This window comes from Aotus nancymaae, unplaced genomic scaffold (assembly GCF_030222135.1).
Source record: "Aotus nancymaae isolate 86718 unplaced genomic scaffold, 86718_ANA_hifiasm-v0.15.2.pri h1tg000089l, whole genome shotgun sequence".
NCBI classification, from domain to species: Eukaryota; Metazoa; Chordata; class Mammalia; order Primates; family Aotidae; genus Aotus; species Aotus nancymaae.
The window spans coordinates 3,668,877-3,690,868 of NW_026988504.1; the positions used below are offsets into that span (position 1 = coordinate 3,668,877).

Sequence of the window (21,992 nt, forward strand, 5' to 3'; positions counted from 1 at the left end):
GGACTTAAATGACTCTCTTCCTTCTTCCTATGTGCTTCCCACAACCCACTTCTCTAAGCTGAAGTCTGATCTTGTCACTACTATATTCAAAACCCCTCAAAGGGCTTCCGGTGGCTTTTGGAAGACAGAACTCCTAGCTATGGCATGAGGTCCACCCCTCAGCCCTGCCAGCTGCCCTGCACCTCAACCCGCTTCCCCTGTAGCTCTGTGGCCTCCCAGAGTCCTTAGCACCTTGCCCCCTGGCCTCAGGCCCTGGAAAGGGGCTCCTTTGTCTCTCCTGCTCTTCCCGCCTCCCCCAAGTATTCGTTCCTGCCCCCCAACTCAAAAGCCTCCATTTCCCCGTTGCATGCCCTCACGGCATTCCATATCTGTCCTTGTCTGCAGGATGTCCACACTATAATTGAAAACTAATTGCTTGGTATGCATTGAACCAGCAGCCTTTCCTGTTAGATCAGGGGTCCGGGCCCAGGCCGCATGTTGGAATCACCTGGGGGGCTTCACAGCCCTTGCACCCACGCTATCTTCAGAACCTAGGGGGTGGGCCCAGGGTAGCTGTCATTTTGAAACTCCTTGGCTGGTTCCAGTGTGCACTCAGAGTGGGAGTCACCGTGCCACTCCAAGTATGGCCTCGGACCAGCAGAGTCATCACACAGGGGCTGGTTAGAGATGTCAACTCAGGCCTGGCCCAGACCTGCTGACTCAGAACCTGCCCTTCAGTGAGATCCCCACGTGACTGGGGCACACATGACAGTTTGAGGAGGACTCTGGGTCCCACCTGGGAGGCTGGACCCTGGCCCGTCTCCGGCACCAGCTTGGCAGTGGCTTACCACACTCTTGCTCGGTGAACCTCTGAAGCCTTTTTTCTTTTTTAAAGTGAAAAGCAAGTTTATTAGGAAAGTGAGGGACTAAAAGAATGGCTGCTCCAAAGGCAGGGCAGCGGCGCAGGCTGCTCAGCGGGCAATCACGGTCACTTGTTGATTACATGCTAAACAAGGGGTGGATTATTCCTGAGTTTTCTGGAAGAAGGGTGGGAATTTCCCGCACCTGAGGGTTCCTCCCCATAACTTCCTGACGTGGCCATGGCATTTGTAAACCGTCATGGCACTGGCGGGAGTTCGCCTGCATTGCCATCTTGATTTCGGTGGGTTTTGGCCGGCCTCTTTACTGCATCCTGTTTTAGCAGCTGGGTCTCTGTGACCTGTGTCTTGTGACCTCCTGTCTCATCCTGTGACTAGGAATGCCTTCACCTCCTGGGAAAGCAGCCCAGCAGGTGTCAGCCCCTAATCAAGATGGGGTTGCTCTGGTTCAAACACCTCCGACCCATTTCCCCCCTCCCTTTGACAAGGGGACCCTTAATCCTAAGGGTTGCAGAGGGATGAAGACCCATCTTCTGTAACTTCTCGGTGAAGACTGTTAAACAATCCCTCGGATTTCTCCTTCTGGATCTTTTCCTTGCTGAGCCGGTCCCTCGAGGGTCAGCTCACCTCCTGCAGTCTGCAGCCCACCCCTGGGGCTCCAACCCCTTCTTCACAGGTGGAGAAGCTGGAGTTTCCCACCTCCACATTTAGTTTATTCCTAGAGAATGTTGTTCTGAGCCAGGGAGGAGAAGGAGGCATTGTCTTTCTCCAGCTGGTGAACATGCCGGCCTGGCTCTGCTTTGGACACCCTCCCCCCACCGGCAGATTCAGAAAGAAAAACTCCAAGTAGGATGGAGCTCGGGGGCAGGTGATGCAGAGGGGAGGGGAGGGGACAGAACATTCCAGAGGAAGATGGCAAGGCGGAAATCATCACTTAGGCTTGACAGGGAGGTTTTTGAACACAGCTAGGCTTGAATCATTGCATTGGAAAATCCCAGATGAGGTTCTCAGCAGCAATCATTCACATCAAGTGGCCGCAGCTGTAGGATGGAGAGGGCTTGTTAAAGGGACAGGTGCCTGTTCTTCCCGTGCCGGGGAAGCCAGGGTGAAAGCCTTGAAGGACCTCTCTCCTTGCCTGGAGCCCCTCTGCAGACCAGAGAGGGTCTCCGGGGCTGTGGGCTCTAAGTGCTCAGCCTGGGAGCCCCTCCTCCAGGCTGCACGAGGTCCTGCAAGATGGGAAGGCCTCAGACCATGGCTGGGTACTGCATCGCCCAGAGGCCTCCCACAGGCGGCTGCGCGTGGACAGCGGGTGCGTGTGGACAGCAGGTGCATGGACAGCGGGTGCGTGTGGACAGCGGGTGCGCGCGGACAGCGGGTGCGCGTGGACACGGGGCCAAGGGCAGCTCCTTCCAGAGCACGGTCTCCATGCCCAGCTTCCCTCTGCCTTTGTTCCTCACAGCCTTGGTGTTTCTCTCCTTCTCATCTGGCTCAGGCTTGGAGAAAGTATTCCCAGTGGCTCTGTGGCTGCGCTTTGTAGAGGGTGACTTCTAGAGTGGCTGGGCTTGGCTCTTGCCCCTCTGGGAGTCTTCGGGGAGAGGGAACAGAAAGAAGACGAAGTGACTGAGGAACAAGCAGGTGCCGTGGGGGCAGGGCTGCCAGGTGTGCCCAGGACGCCCGGGTAAACTGAAATCTCAGGTGCACAATAATCGTTTAGTATGAGTATGTCCCAAAGGTTGCACGGGATATGCTTCTCCTATAATTTTGTCATCCTCTCTCTGGAATTCGTGTTTTGCTGGCCATGCTGTCTTATCTGTGACATCTGGCAAGCCCGCACGGGGTGAGGGTGGGTGGGGAATCCGGAAGGCACCTCGGGACAGCACGGATGGCAGCTTCCACGTCCCCATGGCATGGCCATGGTTTGGGTCCTCAGAGTCCTAATGAGCAGCTGAGCTTCCCCAGGCCTTTGCTATGAGATGGGTGAGCCGAGGGAAACACGCACATTTGCAAACCGCTGTAGGCCATAAAGTAATCAGACAGGCTGGCTGCCCTCCCGCCTTTGTTAATAAATACTTAAGGCTGTGGTACCCACCTGGGGCCACCTCCCAGGAAAGTGCCCAGCTCCCAATGCCTTGAGCTTGGCTCACCCCACCCCTCCTTCCCCCCACCCTGTTGAGAGGCTGAAGACCTTCAGGGCCCACCAGGGAGGGGTCTGGGGGAGGGGGCAGGAGGGGTGGAATCGGCCTCGACTTCATCCATGGGTGTGCGTGGTGGGTAGGCATGTGCCGGGTGTTGGGTGCCAGGGCCACTATGAGCGCCTTGGTCAGGGAGAAGCGACTCCAGGCGCCCCAAGGTCTGTGGGTGCAGGACAGCTGAGCCGGGCGGCAGGGGAATGCTGCCCTAAAGACTCACTGCCAGAGGAGGGGAGTGCCCTGGTCTGGGCTCCAAATGGACCACAGTGTGGGCAGCAGGTGTGCTGGTTGGCTCTGTTTCCAGCCCTGTCCCCACGGCCGTAATATTTGTGTGACCCTGGGCAAGTCAAATAGCTTCTTGGTGCCTCAGTTTCCTCGTGTGTAAGATGGGAAGTCGTAGTAACACCTGCCTCCCAGGATGGCCAAGAGGATTTAATGAGAGAGTACTTACATCAGGTCACGCCTCGCACTCAGTGGCTTCCAGCAAATGGCATTCTTATGACAAAAGTCCTGATGGCGAGGGCTTGGCAGTGAGAGGGGACACTGGGGAAGTGAGCAGGCCACACCAGGGGCTCATAGGCACGGTCTTCCGCCCATTCTGTGCCACCACTGCAGGCCTTCCTGCTGCCTACCCTGTTCCCTCTGGGCTCTTGAAGTCATGCCCGGCAACGTCGTGCCTCATCCACTTGTCACCCTCGACCCTCCCAAGGGTCGGTCCCCGAAGGACAAGACCAAGGGAGCCCCAGGGCTCTCGTTTGCACACCCGCCTGCTCAGGACAGCCGGCCCTTAGCAGGGATATGTAGACGTGATTGACAGATGAAATTAATCAAGGGCTTAGGCCAGGGCTGACACGCGGAACCTGCATTCTCAAACAGGCACTCCCACTGGCGACGGGGAATGGGCTGGAGGGGTGAGGGCAGTTGCTGCTGTCTTTGTCAGCCCCAATCTTTTGTCCCCCACTGTAGTAGGTGGCCAGGAAATGTTGACTGAGTGACTGAGCCACAGGCCCAGGAGTCTTCCTGCTTGACGCCGGTGTCTTGTCTCCAGGGCCTTTGGGCAGCATCGGTGCACTGAGAGGTGGGGGTGAGGACTTCACACTCTCCCTGGGTCGCCATGCATTCCTGTTTCTCTTTGGGTGAAATGAGGCTTGTAGAAAGAGCCCAGGCAGCCTCCGGGAAGGAGGAGAAAAGGGGCTCACCTTGAGGAACCCTTGGATTAGAGTCTACTCCAAGGAGCAGGAAGAGGAGGCCAGACCCCCACAGCAAGTTCACAAATGTCCAGTCTTGGCCAGGTCTGCTGTGTCCCGACCCACCACCCCTGCTTGGTGCGATGCAGCAAGATAACACGAGATCCTGCACTGGAGATTCAAAGCTTAATTAAAACTATAGATCACAAATGTGAGACTCCAGGCTTAAGATGCCCTGATCAAATTATCCTGGTACAGTTGCATTTAAATCTGAGTTTCTGTGAGGGGAGAGAGAAAGAAAAGACAGAGACACACCACACACACAAAACCAGATAAAAAACACCTGCATCACTTTTATGGTGGGGCCAGGCCATGAGGAAGACTCTGGGCTGATGATGGAGGGGAGATGACACACCCCCGCACAGGCAGACGGGAGGGGGGTCCTGGCTGTGGCCTGTCCTAGCCAGGCTTGACAGGGGCCGGGTCAGGGCTCCGCTCAGAGGTCAGTTGTACGGCAGGGACCATCAGCTGCTGGGTCTAGGGCAGGCTCTGCCATTTTTCTGATTTGGGCATATTTATTTGGAAACCACAGTGCTGAATTTCAAGAACCCAGAGATGCTAGGGGACCCTGGGATTCCTTGAGAATCTTGAATGCCTGATGCCACCAGATTGTTAGTCCAAAGGGTAAAATTCCAGTAATGAGAAACATCCTTTTCAACGAGTTAAATGACAGCTAGGCCAGGGCCGGGGACATGGAGCTGGCATTACGATAATTACCTAATAGATTAACTTCACCGCAGCATTTCTGGCTTCGCTCCTCCTCCCTGCCACTCTGTTTTATAAAAAATCCTTTCCTCCCAGGGCCCCTCCTCGTCCTCCAGTAAGAGTCTCTTATCTGTGATTTACAGGTTTCTTCATCCTTCCCGAGACATGACATTCTATTTTTTAAAAGCAACCCACAGCTATTACAAGCCATGCAAAGCAACCCAGCCCGCAGGCCGACTCCTGGAAGCACGTGAGCCCTGCGTCAGGGGTTCCCAGCCCTGGCCGATTCGCCAAGCCAGCCTAGAGTTCATGAAAAGCACCACCTTTGGGTTCCACCCTAGAGTGTGGGGTCAGGGTCTCCAGGGGTGGGGCCTGTAAGCATCACTTTGAAAATGCTGCCCAGGTGACCCTGAGGGACAGGAGGGCTTGAGAGCTAGCGGCAGCCCACACTGTTGGTGGGAAGCATCACTCAGATACAGACAAGTTTTGAGACAAATGAAGGCAGGTCAGCTTAGCAGTTCTTAGACTGCTGCTATGCCAGTCAGTAGGGGGAGGGGAGGAGCAACGTGGCTGGGATGTCTATCCATCCGTCCATCCATTCATCCTCCATGTATTATCCATCTGCCCATCTGTCATCCATCCATCTATCATCCATCATCTGTCCATCATCCATCTGACCATCTACCATTCATCCGTCCACCATCTATCCATCATCCATCTGTCTGTCCATTCTCTACTATTCATCTGCCCACCCACCATCCATCCATGATTCATCTGTTCATACACCATCCATCTATTATTCATCTATCCATCATCCGTCAATTTTCTCTCTCTCCATCCAAACACTTAGACGTTGACCTTGGCCACCGGAATATCTTGCATCTGGTACAATGTTTGCAGCGGGCCTCCCTGAGTAATAGCAAATGGAATAAATGCAGATTGGCAGATTAAAGAAAGAAATCTACTGGCATATACCCAAAGGAATTGCAAACAAGGACACAGATACTTGTATGCCAGTGTTCACTGCATCATTATGCATAGTAGTGAAACAGCCCGAATGTCCATCAGCAGATGAATGGGTAAACCAAGTGTCGCATATCCACACAATGGAATATTATGTAGCCGTAGAAGGGAACGAGGCTGACGTAGGCTGCAGCATGGGTGAGCCTTGAAAATGGTCTGCTGAGTGAAAGAAGCCAGACACACGAGGCCACACGTCACACGATTCCATTGATAGGAAATAACTGGAATACAAATCCATGCAGACAGGAGGTGGTTGAGTAGTTGCCAGGGGTCGGGGGGAGTGGGGAGTTATTGTTGAATGCAGATGGAGTTTCTGTTTGGGGTAATAGAAAGTTCTGGAAGTGGGTCATGGGTGCATAACATTTGATATGTAATTAAGGCCACTGAGTTGTACACTGAAAAATGGTTTGAAATGGCAAGTTTTTTTTTTGTACTTTTTTGGCCATAGATGTTTCCACAATCAAAAAAAATCCCTAAAGCAAGAATAAAGAAACCTTACTGAAGGCTGGGCACGGTGGCTCACGCCTGTAATCCCAGCACTTTGGGAGGCTGCGGTGGGTGGATCACCTGAGGTCGGGAGTTCGAGACCAGCCTGACTGACACGGAGAAACCCCATCTCTACTAAATATACAAAAATTAGCCGGGTGTGGTGGTGCATACCTGTAATCCCAGCTACTCGGGAGGCTGAGGCAGGAGAATTGCTTGAACCCAGGAGGCGGAGGTTGCGGTGAGCTGAGATCATGCCATTGCACGCCAGCCTGGGCAACAAGAGTGAAACTCCATCTCAAAAAAGAAAGAAAACTACCTGAGAGGCCAGTGGGGGTATTCCTCCTGAGGGTGGGTGGGTTGAGGAGAAGGCAGACACCTACCCATCTAGCAGGGAGGTGTCCTGCATTGCCCCTCAGCACATCCTCACTGGGGCCTGAGCTCTGGGATGTGGGGGTCTCACTGACTCAGGTGCTTCCCATGGAGCAGGACCTGGGGGTCTGGCCAGTTTGCCCTTGCTGGTGGTTTATGAGTGGGATGCAGGAACCTGGCTTATAGGCCAACCAGTCGCCTTCAGGGTGAAGGTTTTTTTTATTGGGGGACGGCTGGGAAATTAGCCTTTGGTTCACTATACCTGGCATGGTGGTCTCTTGAGTCTTCCCAGGCAGGGGATCAGGTGCTCCAAGCTCCCTCCCATCTCTGTACAAAATTCACAACAAAATTCACACCCCTTTTCGGGGAGAGCGGAGCGCCCGTTGGTCCTGGGGGTGGGGGCGGTACCGATGATGGGTTTATTGGTAGGTCGCTGCTGCTGGTGCTGCAAGACAGATGGGCAGGTGCGGGGCGGAGGGCGGGGACGGGAGAAACGTTGAAGAAGGGGCATTGCCCCCAGCTTTAGCTGTGGTGGGAGGCAGGGGAACAGAAGTTTGCTTTTTAGAGCTGCCAGTTGCACCCCCTATCCGAAATGCTTGGGACTGGAAGATTTCAGATTTTGGATTTTTAAAATTTTATTTTGGAATACTTGCTTTATACTTACCAGTGGAGTGTTCCCAACCTGAAAATCCGAGAACCGAAATGCTTCAGTGAGCATTTGATCTGAGCACATGTCAGTGATCAAGTTTTGGATTTCGGCGCATTCTGGATTTTCAGATTTGAGATGCCCAGGCCATACGATGAAAGGAAGCGGTTCTGTGTCTCTCAGGACACGGGCTCGCTTGTGGTGTCTGTACTGGGTTCACGGCACAGTGCGGCTCAGCGGGGGCCTTGCCTGTTTGCTTCGAAGACCAGGTGGAGTCTTTGTGCTCCAGATGTGTGTTGCCCCAGCTTGGGGGCTGGCAAGGGTGAGCCCCCACGCCCCCCAGCAGGCTGTTGCTCTGGAAGGTAAGAAGTACCTGTGGTGTGACTGTCACTGGAGAGTGGGCACCCCTGTGGTCCCAGAGCACCTCAGAAGGCTTCCAAAACACTCTACATTATTGATTTGCTCTGCCAACCATCTCTTCATAGAGAGTGCAGAGGTAAAGGTCAGGCAGGTTCTTTTATATTAATTTCAGATTGATTTTCAAATTCTGAATGTGTTGAATTGGAAGGAAAGAGGGTTTTCTTTATTGATTTGACTTGGCCAGCCTGGCCATGGAGAGCCTGTAGACGGAGCCCCAGCAGGGCCTCTGTTAACGATGGCCCCTCCCCGCCAGGAACTTGGCACATAGCATCTCAGCGAATTCTTACAGCAGCCCTGACAGGTAGGGATGAGGAGTGACCTTGTTTATTTATGTACTTATTCCCTTTATTTTTAGTTGACACGTAATAGCTGCACATGTTTATGGGATGCAAAATGGTATTTTGATGCACGTGTACAATGTGTAATGATCAGATCAGGGAAACCTGTCATTCATGGCAACGTGGATGAAGCTGGAGGACATCATGTTAAATGAAATAAGCCAGGCACAGAAAGATAAACACTAGCCGGTAATCCCAGCACTTCAGGAGGCCAAGGCGAGCAGATCACTTGAGGTCAGGAGTTCAAGAGCAGCCTGACCAACATAGTGAAACCCCGTCTTTACCAAAAATTAAAAAAAATAGTCGGGCGTGGTGGCAGGTGCCTGTAATCCCAGTTACTAGGGAGGCTGATGCAGGAGAATCGCTTGAACCCGGGAGGCGGAGGTTGCAGTGAGCTGAGATCACGCCACTGCACTCCAGCCTGGGCAACAGAGTGAGACCCTGTCTCAAAAAAAAAGAAAAGAAAAGAAAAATAACTCGTGTTCTCACACATATATGTGGGAGCTAAGAAGAGTTGAGCTTACAGAAGCAGAGAGAGGATTGTGGGTATTGGAGGCTGGGAAGGAGAGCGGGAAGGGGAAGATGGGAAGAGGTTGGTGATGGATGTGACCGTGCAGCTAGACAGGAGGAGTAAGTCTCAGCTGCAGGGTGACTTCAGCTAACAATAATTTAGCATGACCTCATTGTATACAGAAGAGAACAGAGGTGCAGATGTGCTAGGTAATTTGCTTAAGAACAAGTGAAGCAAATTGCTGGTGACTCGTGTTTCCCACCAGGTGAAGAGCCCAGCCATTGTAGTGGCCTCATGTCCCCTCTGGGGCAACGCTTGGCTGAAGGTGCTGGATGTCCTGTTGAACAAATGAACCACAGACACTGGCTATCAAGGGCAGCAAGCGTGGCTTCTGCCTCTGGGGTGGAGGACAGGCCCACAGGCAGATCGGCATCTTGGCTGGAGCGATCTGGGTTCCCGGGGGCACAGCACAGCCCCATCTCCACTGGCTGATTCTGTCCATCATTGAAAGAGTTTCCTCAAAGCATGGAAGGACTGGGGTTCTGGCGGTTTGGCTTTAGGATCCGCTGTGGGCCTCAGCTCCTTCCCCCGTGCCCTGGCCCACTCCAGGATGCGCCGACGTGGATGGGTGCGGTGCGGGGCGGAGTCCGATCCCCCCGGTTTTCCTGAATGCACCTGAGAGTCCCCTGGAGCTGCAGGACCGTGGCGATGGAGGATGGGGCTACTGAAGAAGACTTTTTAGCACTGGTCACTTCTTATAGTGGACAAGTGGAGACCCCAGGCCCAGCCTAGTGAGGCTTAAATAGGGACCATGGCAAGATATGTGTACGCAAAGGGAGGGCTCGTTCATCATTCGTAATTGGTTGAGTAACAGATGAAAGCTGATTACGAAGGAGAAGAAGTGTAGAGGGAGGTCTCTCGAGGCGCGCCACAGGGCTCTATCCGCACCTTCTCCCTGCTCCTTGTGGGTGCTGATGTCTCAGATGGGGTGCAGGTGGCAGAGTTATCAAATCCGAGGATGACATGGAGCAGGGAGGGTTGGTGAGAGTGCTTCACAGACAGGCTTAGGATCTAAATATATCTCAGCAGCCAGAATGGGAGGGTGAAGCCAGCAAAATACGATTTAGTAGAATCCAAAATACTTTACTGGGGTCCAAATAGCCAAAATCTCCAAGCCTGTGATGGCGAGACAGAGTTGGGTGGTTGCTGCATGTATGACTTAGCAAGCTGTAGTGTGAGCCAGCAGTGTGACAGAGCTGCCTCCAAAATGCAGTGGTCTTGGGTTGCATTCATAGGAGTATTGTCTGCAGAAGAAAGGAGGAGACCCTGATCGACTCTTTCTCAGATAGGGCACTGCCAGGGTCTTGTGTTAAGATCTTTATGCCCCACTTGAAAAGGACTTTGACTATCCAAGTAAAACTCCAAAATGAATTCTACAGTCAAAAAACAGACGTGCTGGGCTGGGCACCATGGCTCACGCCTGTAAACCAGCACTTTGGGAAGCCAAGGTGGGTGGGATCGTTTGAGGTCAGGAGTTCGAGACCGGCCTGACCAACATGGTAAAACCCCATCTCTACTAAAAATACCAAAAAATTAGCGGACATGGTAGCACATGCCTGTAATCTCAGCTACGTGGGAGGCTGAGGCAGGATAATTGCTTGAACCCAGGAGGCACAGATTGCAGTGAGCTGAGATGGTGCCTTTGCAGTCCAGCCTGGGTGACAGAGCGAGTCTCCATCTCAAAAAACAAAAAGAAAAATAAGATGTGCTAAATGTATCGTTTGCTTCTTAAGAAATATTTTCTACGATTACAGTAAGTAGTTTCTCTTTGCAGAAAGTAGAGAAAGCATGAAAGAGGGTAAAAATGGGAAAAAAAATCCACCCTAGCCTTGCCTTCATCTTCCAACCCAGAGGTAACTGCTTTCACGTTTTAGTATATTTCCTAGTCGTCTTTAAAAAAAAAAATACGTATTTTGAAATACAACGAGAGTGATGTTTCTGTGCGGTCTGCGCCCTGTTTTTACTTTCACGACACGGTGAGCTCCGCTCCGTGGTTTGAAGCATCCGCCACAACCGCACGTTTTAGTGGTTGCTGACTGGCCCGTGCTGTGGATGTCCCCAAAATTCCTGATTTGTTTCCTCCTTCCTGTACAGTGTTGGCTGTTTGGGTGGCTTCCAGTTTTTTCTGTGTTATAAATAATCCTGTGATTAACTTCCTTGTACATAAATCTTGGTTTGCGCCTCTGATTATTTCTGTAGGATCAATTCCTAGAAGTAGAATTCCTGGGTCAAGGAATATAAATGTTTTTAAGGCTCCGGCGCCGTTTTGCTAAGGCGTCCTCCGGGAAGATTCGGCTCCTGTTAACATGTGCCCACCAGCCAGCAGGGCCAGCTCGCCCATTATCCTCAGACGCCACCTTCACCGAGGTGACAGGTGGGAATGCTGCCCCTTCAGGCAGGCTCCCACTACACCAGCTCATGGGGTTCTTCCCAGCACGATTAACGCCATTTTGGGTTTGCTGATACTGGGAACCTCATCTGCTTCATCTGGCCCAAAATGCACGGGAAAGGACTGTTCAGTGAATGAAAGGAAGTCACATGGGAGCTGCCTGGTAAAAAGAGCCCGATGGTTTGGGCTCGGGGGAGAGCAGTGTGGCTCAGGGCAGAACCAGAAGCCAGCTTGCCTGATTTAAATGCTGCTTCTTACCTTAGCTGTGTGCCCTTGGGTAAGATACTGACCACAAGGAAGCTGCAGGCCCCACATCTGCTTTGGGACTGAGTGTCGCCGTGGGGAAGCAAAACCACGAAATGTGTGGAGGACTGAGCCTGGCACAGGGTGCGTGGCATAGTTAGCGCTCAATTAACGGGGGATGTTTTTCTTAGAATCATTATTCTCGTTTCTTTTGTCCGTGTGGAGAACGCTTTTATGAATCACAGGGGAACTTCCTCAACTCCATCCTCTGCTTTGCCCAACAAATATTTATTAAATGCCAGCTCTGTGGGTGGAGAACATGTACCCAACAAGCAAATAGCCACAAGACGCCCTCAGACCTAGACTCCCGGCCAGCAGGGGATTTGGGCAAGGCACGGAAGAATGGATTGGTTTAACTCCAAAGGAAAAAAAAATGCCAAGAAAAAAGAGCAAAAGAAGACCTATTCTATTCCTCTAGTATATGGAAGAAAACATCTCACGAGTAGTCAAATCCGAATCAGTGTCAATAACGTGAAGCCCCTTTTCCCACATTGTAAGGAAAGACTTTAAAAAAATGCTAACGTGCAATGCTGGGGAGGTTGTGGTGAAACAGGCACTTCTTTCAATCATGCCGTGAAATCAGATGTGCTGCAGGCCAGAGAGATAAACACGCTGAGAAGTGGTTGCCTTCGTCCTCCCCCTAACAGGGCTGCTGAGGGCAGTGGGGTGCAGGGATCCTGCCCTTTCCTTGTAGACAGAAGTGAGGCGTTTCATTTCCTGCCTCACCAGGCCGCTGTCTCTGAAGGGACAGTCTGATCGATAGATGAGTCAGCCCCTGGCCTGTTCATCCTCTTCCTTCTCATTGAACATTCCTTAGAGATTCTTGGTTTTTTTTTTTCAAGGACCCGTTGGCTACCTGGCCCACATTTGAAAACATCTTTTTGTTGGTGGTTTTTGTGGGCTATTGATCCTGTTGGCTTGTTTTCTGAGATCCGCTTCATTTCGAATGTTCCTAAAGGGAACTTCAGGACAAACCCGGCTTTCTCGCTCCCCCCACCCGCTCTACTGCCGTGCAGGGGCCAGGCGGAGGCGGTGGGCGAGTGCTGGCTGGCACTGGGCCTCATCTCCAGGTTTGCATCTGAGCTGTGATTTCCCCAGGCAGGTGGGAGGCAGGCGTCCAGCAGAGCCGCGCTCTGCAAAGGGGGAAAAAACGCAGCACAGCTCCATCGAGTCTTCCCTGCTGGGTTCCTGCGGTGGGTGCGAGCCCCTCACCTGGGCCCCGTGCACCCTGATCACGTCATCAAGGTCCCTGCTCCTTTTCTCCAGAGCTGGGAGGAGAAGGTTGTACGTGGCAGGCAGCAGGGTTCTGGTCCCCACCCTGATTCCCTTCTCTCCAGCCGGGGCTGCGGCCCAGCCTCCACGGACTTTCTCTGGCACCCCCAGACACCGAAGCGGCAGCAGCAACAGCCCGGGCGGTGCTTCGTGCTGGATGTGTATTTTCAGAAGCTGCGGGGGACGTCATGTGTATAAAATTAGCATTGCCTTGTTGGCCCCTTTCAGACTAATTCGGAGTGAAATGTTTTAGCAATGGTGGGCTGATTCTATCAGGAGAACAAGAACTAATTAAATTCCCTCTGACCATCAAGCAGTAAATTATTTATATCCAGACAGATGCAATCTAATCTGTAGCATCCAGCGAAACCCAACATGCATGCGACTTGATTTTTCAAGGGGAGAGGAAGAAAAACGACGAGACTCAAGTACTCGAGAGAGGAGACGGACAGCGGGGAGAGCCGCGGGACTCTGGCCCGAGAGGCACTCAGCTCCCTGTGTGGATGCAGAAGCTGCGGAGTCGGGTGAGGGCCCGGGACTTTCCATTCCTGGTTCCCAGTGGTGGCGGCCTGCGTGCTATTCCTCGCAGGCGGGAATAAAGAAAAAAGAACTCGACAAACCATTCTACAAGGCTTTGCTTAACACAGTCTCAGCTGTTCGGGGAGAATTAATTTCACTAATGAATTTGCTAATGCATGCCACAGGCTTACCGGTCTTCCCCTTTCGGTGGCCTCTGGTGGCTGCTGATGGCTGCCAGCTTGCATTTGGGAATGGAGTGATTAGCTCGTCCCCACAAGGTGAGCTGTGTGGGCAACTGCCCATCTCTTCTGCTGCCCACCCAGCAATGGGACTCATGGCGCCATGCAGGAAAAGCCCAATGTCCCTCCCCCGATGCCGGGACATCTTTGCTGGGCAATCCTGCCCATCCCCACCAGACAGAGCCCAGGTGCGGACGGGAGCCTGGGCCTGCTTTGGGTCTAAGCCTCTACCCTGGTGTGCCCCTCCCTTGGGAAGAGGCGAGGGCTGCCCCCAGGATGCTGGTCCCTGCTCTGTGACTTGGGCCAGGATGAAGGGAGGGCTCCTTTTGCAGAGTGTGCTGTGAGGACACCTGCTTCAAGGCCCAGCTGGGTGGTGCTTGCCTTAAGGATTCTGCGTGTCCCGGGCACCCACTGCTGTCATGGACACATGCCACTCTTCAGTTCAGTAGTGACACCAGCTGATGGAAAGGTGCTGACCCGGTGACCTCATGGAGCTGGGGTCTGGGGTCAGCCTTGTCCTTGTGTCTGGGGACTCCTGAGTTTGGCAGTGCTTGCTCTCTGTCATCTGAATCTCCGGTGGTGGTCTCTCGAGAGGAGTCTAGGACTTGGAGACCCGGGGAAGGTCTGACTGTCCAGTGCTGCTTCCTGGAAGCTGGGCTTGCCGGTCACTCAGCCCTGGCAAGGCTGGGCTCCATCGCTCGCATCCCTGACCCTCCCTTTGAACCCTGGGAGCACTGGGTGAACTTAAGCCCCCAGGGAGATACAGGGAAGTGATTTCTTTAAATGGCAAAAGGACCCTTTTCAAAGTAGTCACCTTTGTGGGTTCTAAGCATCTGTTTGAAATCTCTAAAGATTTTGGGACTCCCCTTTTGGACTTACTATGGTGCAAGATCTACTTGTTTGAATTGTGGACACATCCCCCTTTGAGGGTGGAGCTGATGTGGGGAGAGGCCAAGAGCCCCTAGCTGTGTCTGGTTGGGTGGCGGCAGGGGGAGCCTGGCCTATAGAGTTGGCTGGGGCCTGAATGCTGGCCTCACTTCTTATTACACACGTGGCCTTGAGAAGTTATCTAATCCCCACGAGCTTCAGTTTCCCCAACTGTGACATGGGATCAAGCGTCCTTCCTACCCCACGGGGCAGCTGAGAAAAGGAGAGGACGCAGGTGAAGTTCTCCGCACTCGCCCAGGGCCAGGCGGAGGCTCAGCAAGCACCTGCAGCTGTGGCTGTCGGGCTGGCTGTGCCGTGGCTCTCGGGCTAGCCGTGCCGTGGCTGTTGGACTGGCCGTGCCGTGGCTCTCGGGCTGGCCGTGCTGTCATGGGCGGGGAAGTGGGTGGGGCATCTGTGGATGAAGGCGACGGAACAGCTTGCTGCCAGGAGCGTTCTGGCTGTGGTGAGGTGAGGTTGCCTTGATAGTGCTGGCCAGCAGTCTTAGATCTGGGGAGTTGGAGCTGGGACATGAGCCGCTGAACCTCGTGGTTCCTGGAGTGCCCATTTCTTGATGTTCCTGGACACAGCATGGCCAGGTGGGCAGTAGCTGCCCATTAGGTGCCTGCTGTCCCAGTAAACATAAAAATGAAGTTGTTGTTTCTTGAGTACCTGTTCTGGCTGGTCCTGGGGCTCCAGTCAGGGAGAAGTAAAGAAGCTGCCGTCTCACACCTTCCGCCAGCAGTGGGATGGAGAATGAAGTGTGGATACCCGTGCGAGTTCACTGCTCTGCCGTGTTTGCAGAGTGTCTCTGTGGAGGCGAGAGCTGGGCATTGTTAGGCTTTTGGGGTCCCCCTCGGCCTCTCCCTGTGCTTTGCTCTGGCTCAGTGACCACCCAGCAACCGTTTCAGCCCAGTCACTTCTATATTCAGTCTTTTGTTGCTGGGATGAGGATTGATGGTGGGTGAGGGAGGCTGTTATGTTGGACCTGATTTTCTAGAAGTTGCTGAAGATGCAACAGGGGTGTCACAAGATCCATCCACCCAGCATTCCCCCAACCATCTATTCATCCATCCACCCACCTACCTATTCATCTACCTGCCCAACTATTCATTCACCCACTCATTCATTCATCCACCCATCCACTATTCATCCACCACCCACCCACCCAACCACTGTTCATCCACCCACCCACCCAGCCATTCATCCACCACACACCATCAGCCCACCCACCCACCCATCCACTATTCACCCACTCACCCACCCATCCATTATTCATCCACCCATCCATCCATCTACCCATCCACTATTCACCATCCACCCACACACCTACCCATTCATCCACCACCCACAATCAACCCACCCACCCACCCATTCATCCACCCATCCACTATTCACCCACCCACCCATCCACTATTCATCCACCCATCCATCCATTCATCCACCCATCCACTATTCACCATCTACCCATCTATCCATCCATTCATCCACCCACCCACCAACCCATCCATCCATAGCGATCTATCCATCCAGTTACCCATTCATCCATCCATTCATCCACCACCCACCATTCACCCCAATTCATCTATCCAAACATCCATCTATTCACCATCCATTATCTACCATCTACCACCCACCACCCACCCATCCACTATGCACTATCCTTCAGTCACCATCCAGCTACCCATCTACCATCCACCCATCTACCACCCACCACCCACCAGCCACGCATTCGCTCATCCACCCATCCATCCAATCGCCCATCCCATCCACCCATCCACTCCACCTACCACTCACTCATCCACCCATCTACCATCTATTACCCACCAGCCACCCGCCATTTGCCATCTACACATCCGTCCATTCTATAAATAATTAGTAAGCACTTAATTCATGCTAGGTATAATTTTAGGCACCAGTAAGATAACCATGGTTAAAAAAAAAAAAGACCCCCTGCATCCTCAGGGAGCTGTATTCCAGGGAGAACAACTGATGTAGCAGAGGGCGAGGTCATCGGTGCTGCTGTGCATGTGAGGCTGGGGCTCCCAGGCCCGAGACAGCCTGGCCAGTGCTCCCAGGTCTCCTGGTGAGGATGCTCAGGAGTCCAGCTGCTGCCCCTCAGCTGCGCACCTGGCATGGGCAATGCCTAGTAAATGCTCACCATGTGAGGGCACCTGCCCATGTGGAACCAGTGCAGCCTCTGGGCCGCAGTGGTCCTGCTCCTGAGCAAGCGGCCTCTCCGTGCCCTCTGTGCCGGCCCTGCGTCCCTGGGCAGACTCCCGCCCTTTGTCAATGTCCTTCTTGTGCGGCCGGCCTCGGCCCCTCTCTGTCTTCTCTCCCTCCTGCTCCCCGCAGGCCCACGCAGCCTCCGCGCCCTGTGGGTGGTGACAATATGTGGTTAACAGGTTGACTAACCCAATCCCCGCAAGGCAGGGGAAGGATGCTCCAGTAAATTTCCAAATGTGTCCAGGCTGACAATTTTAGTTCCCTCTCAAGCAGGGAGCGCAGGGAGCCTGGCCGGGAGGGAAGTGTTTGGGGGCCCGGAGCCACCTTGGAGGGGCCAATCCTGATTGCGGTCTCACCTCCCTCCTGGGCAGCTGGGAAGTGTGGGCCTTGGTGTTTCTGCTTCGGAAGATCCTCCTGTCCACCTGCACCCTGGGACCCTCAGCGCTGCCCCTCAGCTGCCCCCAGCTGGTCTCTGTGCCTGGACCCTCCAGACGGTTCCCTTCTCTGTGCCAGTCACAGGCACTGGGTCGGCTCTCGAGCACACGGGGCAGGGGATCCTGGCTCTCACTCCCTCCATTTAGCAAATGTTTTTCTGAACTCCAATTTTCCTTCCTGCTTCTGTGCCCAGAACCCTCAGAGCAAGGCGGCCACCAGGTAGACCCTGTGCTGGGCCATGTGGTGCTCTCAGCTCCTCTGAGGGGATGTCTTTCCTGCTCCCAAACAGTGAACAAAGCACAAACCACCCTCCCCATGTGACATCACAAGCTGGTCCACGATGGCCCCCTGTGGTGGCCTGGGTCTGTGCCCTCTCCCTGCTTCCTGGGTTTCCTCCTCTCAGCAAATAGCGGTTTCAGGCTGTTTTTCCTCTTCTTAGATTTGAGTGCTTGTAATTTTTCTTCAAGCCAAATCTCAATTTACTTGGGAGCTACTTATCTTCCCTCCAGGTCTCCTCTGTCTCCCAGCCGTCCCCCGCCCCAGCAAACAGCTGCAGCGCCGCCCCCCGCCAAGTCCTCAGCAGGTTTTGCTTATGACCTATCTGCTGTCTTCCAGATCATTAGCTCAGATATTAAACAAAATTGGGGCCTTGCAGTGGCCCGGGAGGCCTCCCACGAGACGCCCCCGCCTGCCCGGTACGCTGACATCTGCCGTTAGCCTTTGTTTATGCTGTCCAGCCTCGCTCTGCCTGTGCCTGTGTTTATACTGGAGCCAATCTAGTCCAATTTCGCACAGAACATTTCTTCAGACGCGTTCTTTTGGCCTCACCAACAGCCATTAATTTGGTGGCACCTATGAAAATGAGCTGGTGGTCCGTGGCTGTCACTTAATCCTTGCTCCTCTTCCCCTTGCCGCTACCCCCACCCCGGGCTCCCACAGACCCCCAGATTTGGTCCCTTCAGGAATGTTCTGTCATCTCAGAGGTTGCGGCTGCAGGATGGGGGCTTGGCTGTGTGCCGACCGGACTTGGGTCTTCTCGGGCTTTGAAGGGCGGCCCATGTTGGTTTCCCCATCGCTGGGTGGGTGGGCAGGGGGAGCAGAATAGATAGAGACTGAGAGTCCAGGGCCTGGGGTCACACTGCCTGGGCTGGAATTCCAGCCTACCTGCTCGTTCTCTGGGCAACTTTTTTCTCTCTCTCTCTCTCTTTTTTTTTTTTTTGAGAGAGAGTCCCGCTCTGTCGCCCAGGCTGAAGTGCAATGGTGCAATCTTGGCTCATTGTAACCTCTGCCTCCTGTGTTCAAGCGATTCTCCTGCTTCAGCCTCTTGAGTGGCTGGGATTACAGGATGCCTGGCTAATTTTTATATTTTATGATAGGGTTTCACTGTGTTGCCCCTGACCTCAAGTGATCTACCAGCCTCGGCCTCCCAAAGTGCTGGAATTACAGGCGTGAGCCACCACGCCCGGCCTTGTCAGTCTTAGTAGAGTTCTTTGGGGATGATGGAGATGGACGTGTAAAGCCCTGTGCACCAGCTGGACACGGGGTGAGCCCCTGGGCAGCAGCAGCACCTGCCAGTGAGGAGTCCTTGGTCCTGTCCTCCTCCCCGCGCTCCCCTTCGGCTGACTGTGTGCCTGCAGAAAGTCCCTCCCTTCCTAGGAATTTTGCCATCCGAAGACGTTGATGGATGTGCTGCCTTCTCAGATATTTTCTTATTTTGCCTTTTGCCAGTAAATATTTTGCCCATCTTTTCTTCCTAGTTCATATTTTTTCATTACTGACAAAATTATTAAATTAGTACGAGGCTTTTAGGTAGCCGTTAATTTCACATCAGCCCCAATTTGTATACTTGATTTCCTCTCCCCACCCGCTCTGGATGTGGTTACAGCTCCTCCCCCTGTTGCTCATTTGTGCTAAAATCAACACTTGCTGCCCTGCAGCTTCCTGTAAACCTTCCTGTGGACGGCCCGGGCAGAGTTACCTCCGTCAACCTCGTTTCCAGCACAGTCTGTCCCCTCCTTGGCCCTTCAGATGCTTTATGGAGCCACACAGGGCACTCCTCCTCCTCCCTCCGCCGAATAGAATTACTGTCTGTTTTGCCTTATGTCCTGACGTCCCCTCCTGTGTTCATTTCTTTGGGTTTCCAGGACCTAAGCCAGTGCTACTGAGTGAGTGCTCACTGGTGTCTGAGGGGTCAGCAGGGAGGAGTGGAGACCAGCTTGCTTGGAGTACTCCATCTACTCTAGGCCTGGCTGGTAGCCGACGTGAGATCTTGGGTGAACTGCTCTCCCAACCCTGGTCTTTGCTTCTCCATCTGTAAAGTAGTGGGATTGTGTCTGGATGATTGCGAATGTGCTTTCCCATGCTGACATTCTAGAATCTTCCATTTCTTCTGCTCTGTGGGCATTGATTCATCTGTCCAATGGGGCCTGTCTTCACTGTATGGTATTGGGTTTAGTGACATTGCTGTAGTTGGAATTCTGGGATGATGTAATTGTTGTCATTGTTGCCAAAACCGTTGCTGCTGCCACTGCCTTTTACCACCACCATCACCACCACCACCATCACCACCATTACTACCACCATCACCACCACCACCATCACCATCACTGCCATTATCATCACCACCATCACCATCACCACCATTACCACCACCACCATCACCCCCACCACCATCACCCCCATCACCCCCACCACCATCACCACCATCACCCCCACCACCATCACCATCACTGCCATTATCATCACCACCATCACCATCACCATCATTACCACCACCACCATCACTGCCATCACTACTATCACCACCATTACTGCCACCACCACTATTATCACTACCATCACCATCACCACCATCATCACTGTCATCACTGTCACCATCACCACCATCACTACTATCATAATCATCATCACTGCCATTATCACCACCATTGCCACCACTACCACCATTATCACTATCATCATCACCACCTTCACTATCATCACCACCATCACCACTGGCACCACCACCACTACCACCACTGCCATCACCACCATCTTCACTGTCACCATCACCACCACCACCATGACTATCCCTGACATAATCACCATTACCACCACCACCATTATCACTATCATCATCACCATCATCACCACCACTACCACCATGGCCATCACCACCATCATCACTATCATCACCATCACCATCACCACCAGCACCCTATCACTAGTATAATCACCATTACCACCACCACCACTGCCATCACCACCACTATCACTATCATCATCATCACTACACCACCACCACCATCATCACCACCACCACCACCACGGCCATCACCACCATCATCACCACCACCACCACGGCCATCACCACCATCATCACCATCACCACCACCACCACGGCCATCACCACCATCACCACCACCACCACCACCACGGCCATCACCACCACTATCACTATCATCATCATCACTACACCACCACCACCATCATCACCACCACCACCACCACGGCCATCACCACCATCATCACCACCACCACCATGGCCATCACCACCATCATCACCACCACCACCACCACGGCCATCACCACCATCATCACCACCACCACCACCACGGCCATCACCACCACTATCACTATCATCATCATCACTACACCACCACCACCATCATCACCACCACCACCACCACGGCCATCACCACCATCATCACCACCACCACCACGGCCATCACCACCATCATCACCATCACCACCACCACCACCACCACGGCCATCACCACCATCACCACCACCACCACCACCATCATCACCACCATCATCACCATCATCACCACCACCACCACGGCCATCACCACCATCATCACCACCACCACCACCATCATCACCACCATCATCACCATCACCACCACCACCACCACGGCCATCACCACCATCACCACCACCACCACCACCATCATCACCACCATCATCACCATCACCACCACCCCCACCACGGCCATCACCACCATCATCACCACCACTACCACCACCACCACGGCCATCACCACCATCATCACCACCACCACCATGGCCATCACCACCATCATCACCATCACCACCACCACCACCACGACCATCACCACCATCATCACCACCACCACCACCACGGCCATCACCACCATCATCACCACCACCACCACCACGGCCATCACCACCATCATCACCACCACCACCACGGCCATCACCACCATCATCACCACCACCACAACCACGGCCATCACCACCATCATCACCACCACCACCACCACGGCCATCACCACCACTATCACTATCATCATCATCACTACACCACCACCACCATCATCACCACCACCACCACCACGGCCATCACCACCATCATCACCACCACCACCACGGCCATCACCACCATCATCACCATCACCACCACCACCACCACCACGGCCATCACCACCATCATCACCATCACCACCACCACCACCACGGCCATCACCACCATCATCACCACCACCACAACCATGGCCATCACCACCATCATCACCACCACCACCGCGGCCATCACCACCACTATCACTATCATCATCATCACTACACCACCACCACCATCATCACCACCACCACCACCACGGCCGTCACCACCATCATCACCACCACCACCACGGCCATCACCACCACCACCACCACCACCATCATCACCACCACCACCACCATCATCACCACCACCACCACCACCACCATCATCACCACTACTATCACCACGGCCATCACCACCATCATCACCACCACCACCACGGCCATCACCACCATCATCACCACCACCACCACCATGGCCATCACCACTACCACTTCCTGAGTG

General features: G+C 53.6%; 1 protein-coding gene across 10 annotated transcripts in view; it reads left to right on the forward strand.

Annotated features, from left to right (window-relative positions):
• The window catches only part of RBFOX3 (RNA binding fox-1 homolog 3), a 527,173-nt gene that overhangs the window by 33,452 nt on the left and 471,729 nt on the right, over positions 1-21,992 (forward strand). The window contains exon 1 of one of the 10 annotated variants that reach the window (XM_064369726.1): positions 13,005-13,615. The exons of the other annotated variants lie outside the window; for them this stretch is intronic. The gene's annotated coding sequence lies outside the window, so the exon portion shown is untranslated. Of the gene's footprint in view, positions 1-13,004; positions 13,616-21,992 lie in introns of those variants that run through there. 10 annotated transcript variants of the gene reach the window in all.